The 18,798-nt window shown below is 33.1% G+C and overlaps 1 pseudogene; it reads left to right on the top strand.

Annotated features, from left to right (window-relative positions):
• The first annotated feature begins 14,710 nt into the window (after positions 1-14,710).
• On the top strand, positions 14,711-16,094 carry LOC143582508 (26S proteasome non-ATPase regulatory subunit 11 homolog; annotated as a pseudogene).
• The last annotated feature ends 2,704 nt before the right edge of the window (positions 16,095-18,798 follow it).

Raw genomic sequence — 18,798 nt, 5'->3', positions numbered from 1 at the left:
AAAATAACGTAGGAAACGAGGATGCAAAATATGATAAGCTTTTAGAAGATTATTCTTGTATAGCGCTATGTGTTGGGTCATATTTTCAAAATGTTAAAACTTTTATTGTTTGAGACAAGTACTGTGTTTTGTGCAACTTAGTACTTTTAATTTGTATCCAAATGCATGTTCGTGTTTGCAATAATCATATACTTTGAATCCATGTTCGTCGCACCTCGTGATTCCGCATTGGCGGGTGTGGCAAATGTAAGCACGATATCGCAAAACTGCTTTTTTTTTCAATTTAGGGATAACGATTTTTTCACTAGTGTACGAATAAGATGTTAATGGTATGGGTATAGCTTTTCTCTTTTTAACTAACTAGTGTCATATATATGATTACAAAATTTTACAATTTCAATGGCGATACAATCTTACATTAGGTGACTTTTGAGTAGTCTTTCGTATGGCAACTATTTTTTTTACCCATTTGCCAGTAGAACATGTGGGGAAGAAATTGTCGCAGATGATATTGGACAAAAAGTTTGATGGATCACCGGACCAAGGTGTTGGTTGTCTTGTTATATTTGAATATTCAAAGACTGATGCAATCTTTCCTGCAACTCTTGAGACTGGGGCAATCTTTCCCGCTAGTTTGATTGAGTTGCCAATGGAGCGTTACACATGATATTGGACGAAATGTTTGCTGGAACACTAGACTAGGTTGTTGGTTGTCTCATTGTATTTGAAGCTCTTCAATTCGCTGTTCAATACATTAAATTAAAAGTTCTTCTTCGTACTTTGATTTACTGTTTGGTAATATCATGTAATTACCTTGAATTATGACATAGGGTTTGTGTTCTTAGCTAATCTGTGTGTATGTTTACATAGTTGCGTTACATCATATATAAAACTATGTCTTCTCTAAAGCTATTTTTTGTATTGATGCCATGACACTGATTTTAGGCTTCATACTTATTTTTTTCCCAATATTGATATGGCTCTTGGCATTCCTTCTTGCTTCTCTCTCAACCTCTTCACTCTCTTCCTTTCTTGTAGTATTTAATGCCTCTGAGAGCACAACATGCAAATATGATTGCATAACCGTAGTAATTTCTTTAGCGAGAGCTACTCTCATAGGAGGCTTAAAAGTAAGTTGCTCCTTAAGCTCACCTTGGGTGTGAGTTACATTGTTCTTATTCTTAGTTTCATTAACCACATCATCAACATGATTATTCACAATTTCATTTGATTTTTTGTCATTACCATGGGTCAACCACGACTTCCACTTCCTCAACTAGCAATTCAGTACCTAATAGATATGAAACACTAACCTTGTCACAATAGGCATAAATTTAGAACACTACAGCTAAGGTAAACTGTGAATAACGTTGATCAAGTGTTATTAATCATTCACATTATTCCTCGTGTTCTAGTCCTTTCCCAATTTCAGATAATCATTCTACAAAACTTTCACCTCATAAAATGCACATATTGACACTAGGTTATCCTTCCTTGCGTCCATTGCTATATCTCGTTCTCATGTTAAGTTCAGACATTAGAGATGCCCGAATATCTCAAACAATTTCTCTGATACCAACTTAAAACGCTTTGAACCCACGGTGTCTTAGAGGTTGGGTTACACATGAAAAACGGTTCTTAAACTACATATTCAACATAAAAGCAACGAACCTGATGTTTACATTTTGCATGAACTGGAGCCTGAATTCCTTCAAGATTGCTACTTTGTTGATCTAGGAGGTTGATTACCAACCCCTGAAGTTTCCAATCAAGAATCTTAACAAAAAGCCAAGATTTTAATGATTTTGATACTTTTAATGGGCCCCGAGCTTATTCTAAAGGATTTGATGATGATACGAGTTATTGTAGATGATTTTCAACATCCAAACTTCACGAATATGATTCCTTGCGCGATGGTATGCTCAAAACTCGAATATGAGCTCAAATGTGAACTCGGTTGCGCTTTTCTCTCTCTCTCCCTCCAGTTTTTTTGTGATAAAGGAAATGAGGTTAGGCGTGAAGATGGTGGCTAGATATTTTGTAGGGTTACCCCCATTCTTGGGTATTTGCACGATACACCCCTTGGTTTTCCTTTTTTAAATTTGATTAGTCTCTAAACTTATTTTATATCCCCTTAACAACTAGTCCATAGCAAAATATAAGCAATAAATCAGTAATAATAAAATTCATTTTATTATTAGAAATGTGGGTGTCACCATAAAACAATGTTAGGGCTAGCCGGCCCATCTCGGGTTTTCTCTAGCTTTAGATCGCACTAAACCAAAAAAATATCAAATCTAGTAACAACAAAAAACAAGAGTTTTTTTATAAGCGATTGGGCATCTATTTGGATTCTTAGGGCATAAGGAGTCGTCTCGGGACTTCCCGTATTCATGAATCGTACGTATGCTTGCTTAGCTATTTTCTCTTAACATTATTAGTAATTTTTGCTTTGTTATAGTATAATACTAGCACATGTTAAATAAAAAATTCGAAAGATATGGTTTTGAAGACAACACAAATACAATATTTAAATTAAATAAAGGATAATATTGGATTAGGACGGGTTAGGTTATTCTATAAAGGAGGACAAAAATGAAAAGGATGAGAAGAATTTATAGCAAAAAAAAACTACAAAAATAATGAAAAATTAATAAAAAAAATCATAACTCAAATTTTAATAAAATACGAAATGTAAAACACAAAAATGGTTCCACCGTCCCCCCCCCCCACCCCACCCCACCCCACCCAATATATATATAGGGTTCATTTCAGAAGTGTTTTTATTGTGAGAAGTGCGAGAAGAGATTCTGGCCAATCATAAGTTTTCTTTTTAATTTCGAATTATTTAATTGTAGAAGTATATTAGTAAAAGTTTAGGAGTTTCTTTTGGTAATTAATATTAATTAATGATAAGTTACGAATAATTATACATTTATTTTTATTTTTTAATTTGATTTAATCTTTAAACAATTCATAAAACAAAACCATCATACTCATACTATGAAAAATATAAATATATTAACTATCATAAAAACAAATACCTACACAAATCATAATATTAACCTACATACAAAAACTAGTTCATGTTATCAACTACACAGATCACAATATTTATACATGCACATAACTAGTTCATGTTAACCTACACAAATCACAATAATAACCTACATATACAAATTTACTTCATGTTATAGCCTACCAATTTATATTTACCTACACATATCAGAATATTAACATACACAAACAAACCTTGTTCATGATATCACATACAATTAATAGTATTAACCTAAACTTGTAAAATATTCGCAATGTAGGAACACATCATATTTTTTTTATAATTTTAATTATTTTATAATCTATCTTTTATGTGTAGGCAAATACGAGTTACGTGTAGATGAATATTATTTATATATAGGTGAAATAAAATGAACTAGCAAGCTGTGTAGGTAAATACGATATATGTGTAGGTAAATATTAGTTTTGTGTTGGTGAAAAATAAAAGAAACAAAATTAGTGTAAGAGAAAATAAGTTGTGTTGGTAAATACGAGTTACATTTTGATAAAATAAAAATAACTAACAATTTGTATAATTGAATATGAGCTATGTGTAGATTATTATATTACTTGTGTAGGTAATCAATTTAATACAATTCACCTACATATACATTTTTTTATATGTAGCTAATAAATAATTCAAATTTGTAACTTTCTATAAGAATTAATGTGGAGAATATTTTAAGAGTAATTAGAGGAATTAATGCATTAAACAAATAAGAGATAATCAATGGTTGAGATCAACTTCTTGCACTTCTCGCTATAATATCACTTCTTGCATGATCCATCCCCTATATATATATATATAGGATTAGTATCATTTGAGAACTCTTAAATTATTTAAGAACTTGAAGGAACTCTTAATAACTAACGTTTTTTATAAAAAATTTTGTATGTTAATATTATTTAAATGTAGTTTTATCACTTTTGACATATATATTTACGATTACAATTATGAAAATTAGTTTTTTTAAGCATATCTATGTTTTTTTTACACATGTAAATTTTTATCACATAAATTTTACACATGTATAACTTGTGATTTATATATGTAATCAAAATTTTTTTTTATAAATATGATAAAACAAGTCTCAAATAATGTTAATATATAAAAAAAGTTCAAAAAAATATTTGGTTTTTAAGTGTTCCTAAAAGTTCTTAACTTTTTTTTGAGTTCTCAAATGAAACTAACCCTATATATATATATATATATATAACTCAGAAAAGACACAATGTTGAGTGAAAAAGATCACTTAGTCTTTTTGTTATCATTGCGTTTTATGTTTATTTTCGTCAATAATTGTGTCTTTTTTTCTCGACATTGTGTCTTTTCGTCGATTTTTTTTTGAACAGGAATGGCATGGGAAACATTTTTGGTTTTTTTCGTTTTTTATTTATATGTTGAGTTATGAGTTTTTTAATTTTTTTTAAAAAATTTCTTTGGATTTTTTTTTGTCATAAATTTTTCCCGCACTTCTCTTTTTTATCTTCCTTTACATTTTAACTTTATCTTAGGAAAACCACTTGTGAAAACCATTTGCAAAAACCTTGGTAAAACCACGTGCAAAAACCTTGGTACCTTTACGCTGGACTCAAATATTTTACCATGGTTTTTGCAAATGGTCATTTTAGGTATTATTTAGCTTAGGCTAAGGGTAGTGGGGTTTGATCCAAGCCCAAGTGATCCAATATATTTACGACACGTAGGCGGTGATGTGGCATAGGATCAAGCCCCAGAGGGTGTAGTGGTCCAGGTGATCCGGAGCTTGATTGAATTAATAATAATATAAAACATTACATTAATAATAATTTAAAATATTACTAGTCTAATACAAGATTATCGGGTCTTCTATCCGACAAATGCTCGACCAACTCATGCCTAAGGTTGTCGTGTATCTCACGGCTCTTGATGATATTTAAGTTGTCGAGTCGTTGTTCATTGGTGATCGTCGATTCTTGTCTTGGAATATCACCTTGGTAGTTTTGACAAATAGCATGACCCTCATCTTCTAGTATCATGTTATGTAGGATTACACACGTGTAGACGACTTCCGTTATCTTCTCCCTTGTCCAAAATTTTATTGGATTCGCCAATATTGCCCATTTTTTCTTTAGGACTCCAAACGCCCTTTCAATATCTTTTCTGGCCGATTCTTGTCTCTTCGTGAAGTACTTTCGTTTGTCAGAAAGTGGAGATGCATAAGCTTGAACTAGTGTCCCCCATTCACTGTAAATACCATCAACGAGGTAGTACCTGTACTTGAAGTGTTCTCCATTTGAAAAAAAAAAGCCTAAGGGGGTTCAACCCCGTCAATAAGGTCATCGAATATCGGTGATTGATCGATAACATTGAGGTCATTATTTGACCCGGCAACCCCAAAGAACGCATGCCAAAACCAAAGATCCTGTGACGCCACCGCCTCAAGTACAATAGTAGGGCCGGGGTGATCACCTCGGTGGAATTGACCTCGCCAAGCAGTAGGACACATAGCCCAACCAACATGCATACAATCGAGGCTACCGAGCATCCTGGGGAAACCATGCTTTTCACTATGCATCTCGTATATGCGTTGGATATCATACATTGTTGGTTTACGTAAGTATCTCCGCTTGTATAGCGATATGACCCCTAAATATAATTATTTAAAATTATATAAATAAATGTAAATAATAAAATTTTAAATAAAACTATATACCTTTACAGAAGTGGTTAAGCGAATCGTGTCCGGTCTTTTTAGCCATTTTTAGATACTCGTCTAACATGTCCGAGCCAACACCATACGCTAGTTGCCGAAGAGCGGCGGTAATTTTTTGAGTAGGCGTGAACCCGGGATGACCTCTAGCGTCATCCCTTTGTTGAAAATACTCAAAGTGCTCCGGCAAGTCATTTGCTAGACGCATGAATAATCGTCTAGTCATTCGAAAACGGGTTTTAAAACTTTCCTCACCATATGCGGGATCGGGGCTAAAATAGTGACGTATCAAAGTTTCATTAGCAGTCTTTCGATCACGAAGACGTGGTTGCCGGAATAATGGGGCTCGAGGGCGTCTTTGATCGATCAAAAAATTTATCATCGTTTGAACAGCTTGACAAATGAGTTCGTCTTCTTCGGAAGAATTGGAAGACGAAGACGATGCCATTTATAAAAATGGAGAGAAATATAGTTTTGGTAGAGGGAAAATATGGTTTTTTAAGAGAATAAGAGAGAATGGGGTGAGTTTTAATTAAAATGGAGTGTGTGGATTGGTATTTATAGGTTAAACAAAAAAAAACTTTTTTTTGAAAAACCACCCCAACGGCTATATTTCCGACGCGGACTGCCCCACTCCAAGGTGGTAGCGGTGTTCGCGAGCCAGGTGGCCACGCCGGGCCTCCGCGCCCCCTATCCACGAGACCATTACCCTCAGCCTTAGAAGGTTTGTTAAGGAATTTGTGTGATTAAATGGGTCATTTTAGTCATTTTCTTAATTAAACTTGGTGGAATAATCTTCTTGAAAAGGATGTCTAACAAAATATTTTGTTTTATACTATAATAAAATCAAATGTAAATACTATTATAATAAAATCAAACGTAAATAGGATTAACTAGTGTTGTTACCCGTGCGTTGCGGCGGTGATTTTTTGTTGAATAATAATATATATAATATAGGAGTGAGGGACCTCTTAAATTTTAAAAGGTACCATTCTTGTTGCATATTATACAAGTAATAATGCATAGGATTTTAAGAATATAGGGATAATATAGTCTTTTCACATTAAAAATAATTTACAATAATGGTCATTCAACTTCAATAAAGTTTTGTTAATTTATTAAATATTTACACATTTTCCCCTTGTTCTAAACCAACTACCCCCCATGACGTTTGTAATCTCGCAACGGTACGTGCGTAACTCGACAGTGGTACGCATTCAACGTGGCATCAGGCATGGAACCGGTGCTAGTAAGCGCGCCACATAACACTTACACGCGAGCAATCCGATATGTATAAACAATGCCATCCGAGTAGATGTTGCTTGAACGCGTGCAACCGGTGGTGACAATCAAGAAGTAAAGATAAAATGTACAGTAATTTCAAATGAACTACTTTTTAACCCAATCTGTTTGACGGACATGTTCCGACTCGAAAACATTTTAACCCGAAGCCCGTTTTGACATGACTGCTTTCAATCTAAACCAATCTCGACATGAACTAAATTAACCTTTTTTTTGTATTAACTTGTCCAACCCAACTCGCTTCGACACCATTAGCCAAACTTGCCCGACCCGTTGCCGATAATAACTGGTAATCACGTAACATGCTAGTTTTTTAAAAATTAATAAACTATAGCAATATCATACTCAAATTAAAGAGAATAAAATGCTCGTTTTTATGGTGTAATTTATTAGCAAAAATATTAACATGTGAAAAAGTTATAGCCGTTAAAAAATCATGGGGGTAGTTGGTTTAGAACAAGAGGAAAATGTGTAAATATTTAATAAATTAACAAAACTTGATTAAAGTTGAAGGATTATTATTGTAAATTATTTTTTAATATGAAAAGACTATTATCTCTACATTCTTATAATCCTATGCATTATTACTTGTATAATATGTAAAAAGAATGATACCTTTTAAAATTTAAGAGGTCACTCAATCCTATATTATATATAATATAGATATAGATATTATTAAGAAACTCTATAGTTATATTTCAAGTTGAACATTAACCCTACTCATGCTTTTTTACTTGATAACCGTTTCAGCCTAAACCAAATCCATAACTTCATACATTAATTAGTCACGTTTACATCAAAGGTAACAATTCTGTACAACATGTCCCTATCAATTCTAATTATAAATAGTAGAATTTATGGTTGGTTTTTGCAAATGGGTGAAATTATATTCTATTTTATACTAAAATATTTGTTATCCTAGGAAAACCACGTGCCCAACCATAAATTAATACTATTTATGTTTGATTTTATTATAGTAGTAGCTTGATGCCCATATATTACACAGGTAATTGATGAAAAAAAAAGTAATATTTGATTATTAAGCGAAAAACAAAAAAATAAATAAATTATCATGCATGTTAAGAGACAACCGTTGTAAAATAGTGTTTAAAACAATCTAGATATTTATTTCGTATTTGCATCATTCAAATGGATATTTAATAGTTATTAATTAACAAATAAATGGTAAAGAAGGATTTTAGAGATTTAGTTGGTTTTAAATTATAAGTATTGTTGTGAGAGTGACAAGTGACAAAACATTGTAGGTTTTTATTAAAAAGTTTAGATAAAACAGAATATTTTGTTAGACATCCTTTTCAAAAAGATTATTTCACCCATTTTAATTGAGAAAATGACTAAAATGGCCCATCTAACCACACAATTTCCTTAACTAACCTTCTAAGCTAAATAATACCTAAGATGACCCTTTTCTAAACGGAAGGATCCACCATAATAGACCTGGTATCCGACAGATCTATCTTACAACCTTCTGTTTTTGAATCTACCACGTCTTGACACGCATACACTTAAATGGTCTAGCCCGACCGTTTTTTTTGAAAAACCGACTGTTTAGTTTTGGCGCCGACCGTTTGTTAAACAATCAGTCCGACTGTTTAATAAACGGTCAGCCAACATATCTATTATGTTGGTCTTCTTATCTATTCCGTCGGGCTTTCATACATATTATGTCGGACATTCATATCTATTCCGTCGACCAACATATCTATTTTGGCGGCCTACACATCTATTCCATCGGACCGACTGTTTAATAAACGGCCGGCGCCAAAACTAAACGGTCGGTTTTTCAAAAAGTGTATACGTGTCAAAATGTGGTTGGTTCGAAAACGGAAGGGTGTAAGATAGATATGTCGGATGTCAGTTCTATTATGGTGAATCATTCCGTTTAGAAAATGGTCATTTTGGTATTATTTAGTATGAAGGGTTAGTTAAGGAATTTGTTTGGTCAAATGGGCCATTTTGATCATTTTCCCATTTTAATTTGCTTGTGTTTTATAAACATATCGTATTTGTATTTTTTATATAGACAGATACTTAATTTTGTAAAAATGTTCACAAAAAGAAGCTTAAACTTATCTTGAAACCTTTTCAGTTTTATAATTCGTCATATAAGTTTTCAATACTTTGTTTCATAAACAGTTTGTTTTATAAAATCGTAAGAGTTTGTCACGTGATCAATATTTTATCGTCTCTAAATTATGATGTATTGATCTTATGCTTTTCCACATTGCATTTCATTCTTTTCGGCCTCGGTTTGTTAGTTCTAATACAATAGAGTCGGACCTGAGTTCTAAGAATACCATTAATCGGGGTCTCGGGGGTAAGACCCGTTTGCTCCTATAGGGGTGAGCATAAACCAGACAAACCCCGCAAGACCCCAACAAATCAGATATGGTTATTTACAATAGGTTAGATTTCCGGGTCTTGAGAATACCAATAATTGGGTCCGGGTCAGGTAATGCGAGTAAGACCCATTTGCTCACCCATATAGGTGCGGTTGAAGCAGCTTGGAAGAATGACAAATGGGGATCAGAGAGATTTAAAAAAGGAAGTACATGTTCGTTATCACCTTTTAGACTTTGTTGAATAATAATAATAATAATAAAGTGATAAAATCGTCCTAAGGTTTGGTCAGTTTTGCGACTTTAGTCCGAAAAAGTTATTTTATTGCTATTGGACCCTTTAGATTTCCCATTTGTTGTCAATGTCGTCCAACTCGTTAACTCCGTCAACTTTTCATGTTAAATTAAGGGTATTTTGGTCCTTTTACATATTTAATAATTATATTATATCAAAATTAAAAACAAACTAATCTATATATATATATATATATATATATATAGGGTTTAGGTTATAATAGGAAGTATAATTTTTGTAGGAAGGATATGAAGTAATCTTGTCAATTGATTTTGAACATGGATGGTTTAGATTAGTTCAGGAGGAAATCAAGTAAGAAAGAAGGGGGGAGGGCATAAAAGAAATAATACATTTGTTGACTTTCTCTATTCACATGCAAGGCACATGCCAAATTCCCCAATCATTTTAAAACGTCAATAACTTTTTTTACGACGTTTTTATTGAAAAACAAATTCACCATAATAACGAGTGTCTTTTTATATTTTATATGAGTACCATATTGTTATATAAAAAATTAGCCCTGCTTGCGGTGCGCACATATGATGTATATATGTGTGAACCCTCGGGTGGGCAAAAGTGAAATTGCACTAATTTTGACGTTATTTTACTAATCTCGTGAAAATAACGTTAAAAGTGACGGACGGTTAATCAGGCATCATGTAGTGGCGTTGATAGCTGAAAGATAAGGGTACATGCACCGATCAGCCGGTGTCCCGATGATTGAGTGCTATGTGCCTTATGTCTAAGGCTTGATGCAAAACTACTCGAGCCGGGGGTCTCACCGGAAGCAGCCTCTCTATCCCTATGGGGCAGAGGTAAGGCTGCCTACATCTTACCCTCCTCAGACCCTACCATAGCTTTGCTATTGGTGGGATATACTGAGTACGATGATGATGATGATGATTGTTATATAAAAATTAAAAAAAATTAGTGGGTTTTTTACGTATTGTGTTTTACCAAAATTGTATTATATAATTGTGTTTATCATTGTTTTTTTTTCTCATAATGTTTTTTTCCATTGTGTTTTTTAAATTGTGCCATACAATTGTGTTTTTTATTGTGTTTTTATCATTATGTTTTTTTTCATAGTGTTTTTTTCCATTGTCTTTTTAAATTGTGTTTTTCATAGTATTTTCCATTGTGCTTTTATAGGCGGCCGTTTTCCGGTGACATTTTTTCGACGACTTTTTAGTGAATTTTTCGGCCATTTTTCCGGCAAAATTTCTCGGGGATTATTTTCCGACGACTTTTGCGGTGAACTTTTCCAGCGAGGTGGTGGCTGTGGGTGACGGTTGTGGTGGCGGTGGGCGGTGGAGTGGTGGTGGTTGTAGGAGATGAGTGAAGATGTAAGTGGGTTTTATGTAAGTGGGTTTTTGAAATTAATTTAAGTGGATTTTGAAATTAAATTAAGTGAGTTTTGATATTAAAGTGTTAAGACTAAAATACCCTCCTTCCTAGCCTTCTTAGGAAAATCAAACTTCTTATTTGAATCTAACCCATATAGGGTTAGGTTAAAATAAAAACCCACTTGAGTTGTGAAAACTCTAGAAACTCATTCTCAACCATAGGTTTTTAATTAAAGTTTAAATCTTGTGGTCAACAATTAAAGTTAATAAAAAATGTAAACATATATATAACATTTTCTCTCTCCTGAAAACATATATAAAAATTAGTAAAGAAATGTTTTTTTGATTTTTCGATGTTTTGTATTAAATGTAACAACACATATTACGTGTGTAACAAAAAAAAAAACAATGTTACATAGGGTTTTCACAACTCAAGTGGGTTTTCATTTTATACTTCCCCTATATATATATATACTAGATTTTATCCACCGTATTACGGGGGTTGTTTTACATTATTCGTTTTTAGTATTTATATACGTATATTTGGATTCTAATTTTATTTATTGTAAGAAAGTTAATAATTAATATACTTAAGGTTTGATGATAAAATGATTTCACAAATAAATGATATGTTATCATCCGGTTTAAAAGCTATCTGGGTTTGGTGATACTCATTACCCGTTTATTTTCTTTATTATAAAATTGTTTCTTAATTATAAATAATATCTTTTTTTTAAATAAAATAGGATATTAATTTTTAGTATATCCATATTTTATAGTATTTTCATATCAAATATTTTATGAGATTAATTTTTAATATAATGAGATGTTATAACCTGTTTAAAATTAATAAACAATTTTATAGTAAAAAACACAAGCGAGTCATGGGTCACCAAATCCAGATATATCTTTTTTTTTTAAATTGGATATTAAATTTTAGTATATCCCTATTTTATAGGATTTTCATATCAAATAATTGGTAAGATTAATTTTTAATTTAATGAGATGTTATAACCCGTTTAAGAGCTATCTGGTTTTGGTAAGACCCATACCCATGAATTTGGGTTAAATCAATGAGAGTCCTCAATTTAAAAATTAAGCAATCTGGTGGCTTCCATAAAAAGAGGGAGCGACCACATCGCGACACGTAGGATTTTATGGTTTTCGTTTATATATATATATAGACGAAAGCCTTTAAAAGCTCTCTGGTTGCTTTATTTGTAAATGGAGGCTTCTTATGCATTTGACCCGAATTCAAGGGTAAGGGTCTCACCAAACCCATATAACTCTTAAACGGGTTATAACATCTCATTAAATTAAAAATTAATCTTACCAGATATTTGATTTGAAAATTCTATAAAATAGGGATATACTAAAAATTAATATCTGATTTAGAAAATAGATATTATTTATAATTAATAAACAATTTTATAGTAAAAAAAATATGCAGGTTATGGGTCACAAAATCCAGATAGCTTTTAAACCAGTTATAACATATCATTTATTTGTGAAACTCTTTCATCATCAAACCCTAATGAGGTGTTTGGGATTCCTTATTTTCCTTCTTGTAACTTATTAACTTTTATAAGTTAAAAAGGTGTTGGATAATATGACTTTTTTAAGTTTTTATAGAAGGAAAAAGGAGGTTTTGATAAGTTTGGAGGGAGTAACTTATCAAAAACAATTTATATAAGTCAAAAGGAGGTGCAAATAAGGAATCTCATACATGGCCTAAGTATATTATTAACTTTATTAAAATAAAGAAATTTAAAATCCAAAAAATAAATATTAAAAAACGAAAAATGTAAAACAACCCCCATAATACGGAGGATAAAACCTAGTAACAATAATAAATAATCTATAATATATATAAACGAAATCCCTAAAATTCTATGTGTCGTGATGTGGTCGCTCCCCCTTTTTAGGAAGCTATCAGATTGCTTGATTTTTATATGGATGCCTCTCATTGATTTAACCCAAATTCATGGTATAGGTCTTACCAAAACCAGATAGCTTTTAAACGGGTTATAACATCTCATTAAATTAAAAATTAATCTTACCAATTATTTGATATGAAAATCCTATAAAAATAGGGATATACTAAAATTTAATATCCAATTTAAAAAGAAAAAGATATTATTTATAATTAATAACAATTTTATAGTAAAAAAACATAAGCGGGGTCATGGGTCACCAAAATCCATATAGCTTTTAAACGGGTTATAACATATCATTTATTTATGAAACTCTTTCATCATAAACCCTAAGTATATCATTAACTTTCTTACAATAAAGAAAATTAAAATCCAAAAAATAAATATTAAAAAACGAAAAATGTAAAACAGTCATTCTCTCAAGCCATCAGATTGCTTTATTTGTAAATGAAGGGCTTCTCACGCATTTGACCCGAATTCACGAGTAAAGGTCTCACCAAACCAAGATAGCTCTTAAACGGGTTATAACATCTCATTATATTAAAAATTAATCTCATCAAATATTTGATATGAAAATCCTATAAAGTAGGGATATACTAAAAATTAATATTCTATTTTATTTAAAAAATATATATTTTTAACTAAGAAACAATTTTATAATAAAGAAAATAAACGGGGTAATGGGTATCACCAAACCCAGATAGCTTTTAAACCGGATTATAACATATCATTTATTGTGAAACCATTTCATCATCAAACCTCAAGTATATTAATTATTAACTTTCATACAATAAATAAAATTAAAATCCAAATATACATATAAAAATATTAAAAACGAATAATGTAAAACAACCCCCGTAATACGGGGGATAAAATCTAGTAAAAGATATAAAAGAAGTGGCCCCACATGTTTTCCTTCACTCCCACGTGCCGTTTGCAAATTTGCAAAGTTTTTCTCTTTTTTTGTTGTGTAATTTTGTAAGGGATTGATCTGATTTTCTTTGCTTTGGTGTTTGTAGAAGAAGACCAAGTAGCCTGGGTTTGGTGGTTCCCATCCAAACATTTCTAATATGAAAAAATTGAAGAAGGTAAAAAGTCAAATATACCCCTTAAGTTAAAGAGGAAAATAACGGAGTTAGTAATTTGGACGATATTAAATGGGTAACCTCAAGGGTTTGTTTGTGAAAAACAACAACTTGTTGGACGGAAGTCATAAAACTGACCAAAACTTATGGGCGATTTTATTATTATTATTATAAATGGTTAAAAAACAGAGAAAAAAAGTGTTGTAAAAAATTTGGGCTATTGGGCTGAACTAATGTTTTTTCATGGGCCGGCAAACTTGGACGACAAGTCAAGAAAAACGAATTGAAGTTGGTATAAGTATTGGCTAGACTTTGAAACGAGAAATCAACATCAACAATTTCTCTACACAATTTGCCATTCTTGTTCAGTAAGTTTTGAATTTCGTCCTTTTCTTTTCTTTTGTATTGTACTTGTTTTTGTCTTCTTTTATAAAACAATTCGACTCTTGAATTCTTTTTTCATGATAGCAAATCCAGAATGTTAAATAAGATTTTAATTTCTAACGGTTTACGTTTATCGTTTGCCACTTTGGCGTGGTCTATGGGTTCGTGTAGGGTCATATTAAAGTTTAATGTGTATTTAGTACGTATCTGATGATTACTTGCTATTTGATGATGCAGCTTTTAACATAACCGTCATGTCATCATCACATCTTAAAAACTCACTTGACCTCGCTTTGGAAGCTGAAACCCGACCCGAGGCTATCACCCTACTCTACCGGGTTCTAAATAGCCCCGCATCATCTTCTGAAGCCCTGCGGGTCAAAGAACAAGCAATCACAAAACTTTCACAACTCCTCACGGAAGAAAACCGAGGCGAGGATCTTCGTGGTCTGTTGACCGCATTAAGACCGTTTTTCTCACTGATCCCAAAAGCCAAAACCGCAAAAATCGTTAGGGGAGTCATCGACTCGGTTGCCAAAATACCAAACTCCACCCGCTTTCAAATATCGTTATGTGAAGATATAATTGAATGGGCCCGGGCTGAAAAGCGCACTTTTTTAAGGCAGCGCGTCGCTGCCCGACTCGCTGCCTTATTGATGGACAACAAGGAGTTTTTCAAACGCTTTGAGTTTGCTTTCAGGTCTGGCCAAAGAGGTCGGAAGACTCGACGACAAACTGCTTCTTGTCGATATCGATTTGCTGGAAAGTAAACTTCACTTTTCGTTAAGAGATCTTCCGAAAGCAAAAGCCGCATTAACTGCTGCTAGAATGGCTGCAAACGCAATCTAAGTGCCGCCAGCTCATCAAGGCGCCATCGATTTACAAAGTGGGATTCTTCAAGCTGAAGAAAAGGATTATAAAACCGCTTACAGTTATTTCTTCGAAGCGTTTGAGGCGTTTAACGCGTTTGAGGACCCGCAGGCTGTTTATAGTCTCAAGTACATGTTGCTATGCAAGATCATGGTGAACCAGGCTGATGATGTGGCCGGGATTATATCTTCGAAAGCTGCTTTGTGCCCGGATGTTGATGCGATGAAAGCTGTTGCGGATGCTTACGCCAAGAGGTCGTTGAAGACGTTTGAAACTGCACTTGCGATTTTAAAGCTCAGTTGGATCAAGATCCTATTGTTCATAGGCATCTTTCTTCTCTTTATGACACACTTTTGGAGCAAAACATATGCAGGTTAGGAGGATTATAATCTACATTATATAAAGATTGTTAAAAATTAAAATAATAGACTCGTGAGCCAGCTCGTGCTCATGTCAAAACTTGTATTGTGATGTAAATGTTGCGTTGTGTTGTGTTGTATCGTGCAGGTTGATTGAACTGTTTTCCAAGGTGGAGATTGGACACATAGCGAGTTTGATCGAGTTGCCAGTGGAACACGTGGAGAAGAAACTATCGCAAATGATACTCGACAGAAAGTTTGCTGGAACACTAGACCAAGGTGCAGGTTGTCTCACCATATTTGAAGATCAAGTAACTGATGCAATCTTTCCCGCAACTCTTGAGACCATTCAGAACATGGGCAAGTTGTTGAGAGCTTGTTCGTCAGATCAGCCGAGATCATGGCTTGAAATAACATTTGTTTATGACAAAAATCACCATCTCTCGTTTTTTAATTATCTCGCTTGAATATGTTTTATGATTAAGGTGTTAATTAATTGTGTTGGGTTGAATTGATGAGATGAACATGATTCGTGCATTTATTCATGTCTTATATAACCATTGCCTGTTTGCCTGAACATGTTAAAATGTGTAACTAGAATATGACACGTGGAACTATTTATGTAAATGAGTTTATTGGTTGGTGGGCTGTAAATAAGTTATAAAAAGGTTACTTAGAAAATTCATTTCTTTATTTCAAACTTAAACGAGAATTAAACGGGTGTTAAACATGTTTAAAAAAAATGAAACCTGATTATTTGCGTATCGTGTTTTGGGTCGTTAGGATTTTTCACCTTTAGATATGATACTCCCAACCTTAAACCATAGTGCATAACGCATAGAAGAGGATATGCAACAACTTCAGTACTCGCAAATGGAAGAATATCATTGGATTATTTATTAGAAATTACAAACCCGGTCGAAAGTCATGTGTGTAACACTAATGGTATGGCAGTTGACATCTGTCAACAAGGTTTTTTCCATAGTAGTGGGTTTCCTTATTGATGATGTTTTGTGTTAGTTAGGTCTGAAACATCAAAATCGGTATGAATGGTTGACATGTTTTCTCAGGAAGACGCATTCGGATATTAAGATTGTTCCAAACGCTATTAAAAAAATAGTTATAACAACTATTGTCTTGTACGTTGTAAGAGCGACATTATTGTGCGAATCATAACAAATCATTTCCGTTGAAAAAATGGCTGGTGTAATTTTGATGTTTTGTATTTAACTAGCAAAAAGACACCTACACGGTTTCAAGACAAGCATAAATATAACTTTGTGAAATCCACTTTTTTAAATGTTTGGAAAGATCAGAAAGCTGGTGAATACTTACCATTAGTAACATAATGGTTATAGAAAGATATTTCATGCACCAACCTATAGGTAGTGTATTATTGACTTATTGTATCTTATGATTTTTTTTTTATTATTATTCATCCAATGCGATCTTGGTGTATAGATTATCAGCTTTAGGTTATCATGTTCTCTTCTTCGAATAACATTAACTATATTGTAACAATTAACACTGATTTTTAAAGTCAAATAGATATATACAAAATATATTTAATTATTACAAAACAAGTATCCTTGATTTATAAAGTTGATCGTCATCACACCATGTACGCCCTGCTTGCGGTGCGCCCATATAATGTATATATGTGTGAACCCTCGGGTGGGCAAAAATGAAATTGCACTAATTTTGACGTTATTTTACTAATCTCGTGAAAATAACGTTAAAAGTGGCGGAAGGTTAATCAGGCATCATGTGGTGGCGCTGATAGCCGAAAGACAAGGGTACACGCACCAATCGGCCGATGTCCCGGTGGTTGAGTGTTATGTGCCTTATGTCCAATGCTTGATGCAAAACTACTATCGAGCCGGGGGTCTCACCGGAAGCAGCCTCTCTATTCCTTCGGGGTAGAGGTAAGGCTGTCTACATCTTACCCTCCTCAAACCCTACCATAGCTTTGCTATCGGTGAGATTTATTGAGTACGATGAAGAATCATCATCACACCATGTAGAGATTGCCTTCTGGTCCAATGGGTCCAATGAAATAGGGTGACGGTAATTAAGGCTGACCAATGAAATGAGGTGACAGTAATTAAGGCTAGGAATTTTAAGGTCTTAAGTTTGAAACTTGATTCAAGGGATTTTCTCATAGTGACGAGTTTCCTTCTTAAATGTGTTTTTTGATGAGTTAGATCTGAAGCGTTAAATTCAGTATGAACAGTTGATATCCCTCGCATCAGGAAGGCTCAACATGGTATTGTGGGTGGTTCCAACACTATTAAAAAAATCAGCAGAAGTTTTTTTTTTGTTTTTTTTAATGGCCAACAAACAGAGCCTAGGTACTCCATACGAGGTGATCTAATGGCAAAAGGCCATTGACAACTGGCTCAACCTAGCTGTACGGAGCCCTTAATCCCCAACTTATTTCCAGTTACGTGGAAAACCCACACATTCGAAGCCAAACGCCCTCAGGGTCGATCCGAAGATCACAAAGATCCCAGCCTTCCTTCATTAAGCCACTCATGCCTTCCCAAAGTGCTGTCTATGAAAATCAAACATAAGTCTCTACTGAAGAACCCGGTCTTCCTATCATTACACCACAATGAAAAGGACAAACATAAAGGTGTTAATTCTACTGAACTTTAAAAGTTTTGAATTTAGAAAACTCTACGATATCAAAATTTTTAGAGTTTGGGTTGGAAAGGAGATCATTTATTAAAAAAAAGGGTGATTGTATCACATAAATTTGAATTTAAAAAACTCTACGATATCAAAATTTTTAGAGTTTGGGTTGGAAAGGAGATCATTTATTTAAAAAAAAGGTGATTGTATCACATAAAACAATAGGGATATATTTTAATCAGCTATTTTTATAAATAAAAAATATAAATTAAAATATAAATATATTAAACCGTGCATGTCTTCACTTGTATATATTTTAAAGTAAACATTTTAATTTTCTTCAATGAGAGTGAGAAATGCTTAGTGCTAAATGGGCCTAATTGTTTTCTTGTGTGTGTCCTTATCAATTATTGTTGTGGGTCCAATTTGATTTGCATTTTGATTATCCCAAAGACCCGAACGTTATGTGACTTGGTGTT

Source organism: Bidens hawaiensis, unplaced genomic scaffold, assembly GCF_021521415.1.
Source record: "Bidens hawaiensis isolate Kalapana, Puna unplaced genomic scaffold, B.hawaiensis_p1.1 tig00031771_1, whole genome shotgun sequence".
Lineage (NCBI taxonomy): Eukaryota > Viridiplantae > Streptophyta > Magnoliopsida > Asterales > Asteraceae > Bidens > Bidens hawaiensis.
Note: the sequence above shows the minus strand (reverse complement) of the source record. Positions and strands in the feature narration are given on the sequence as shown.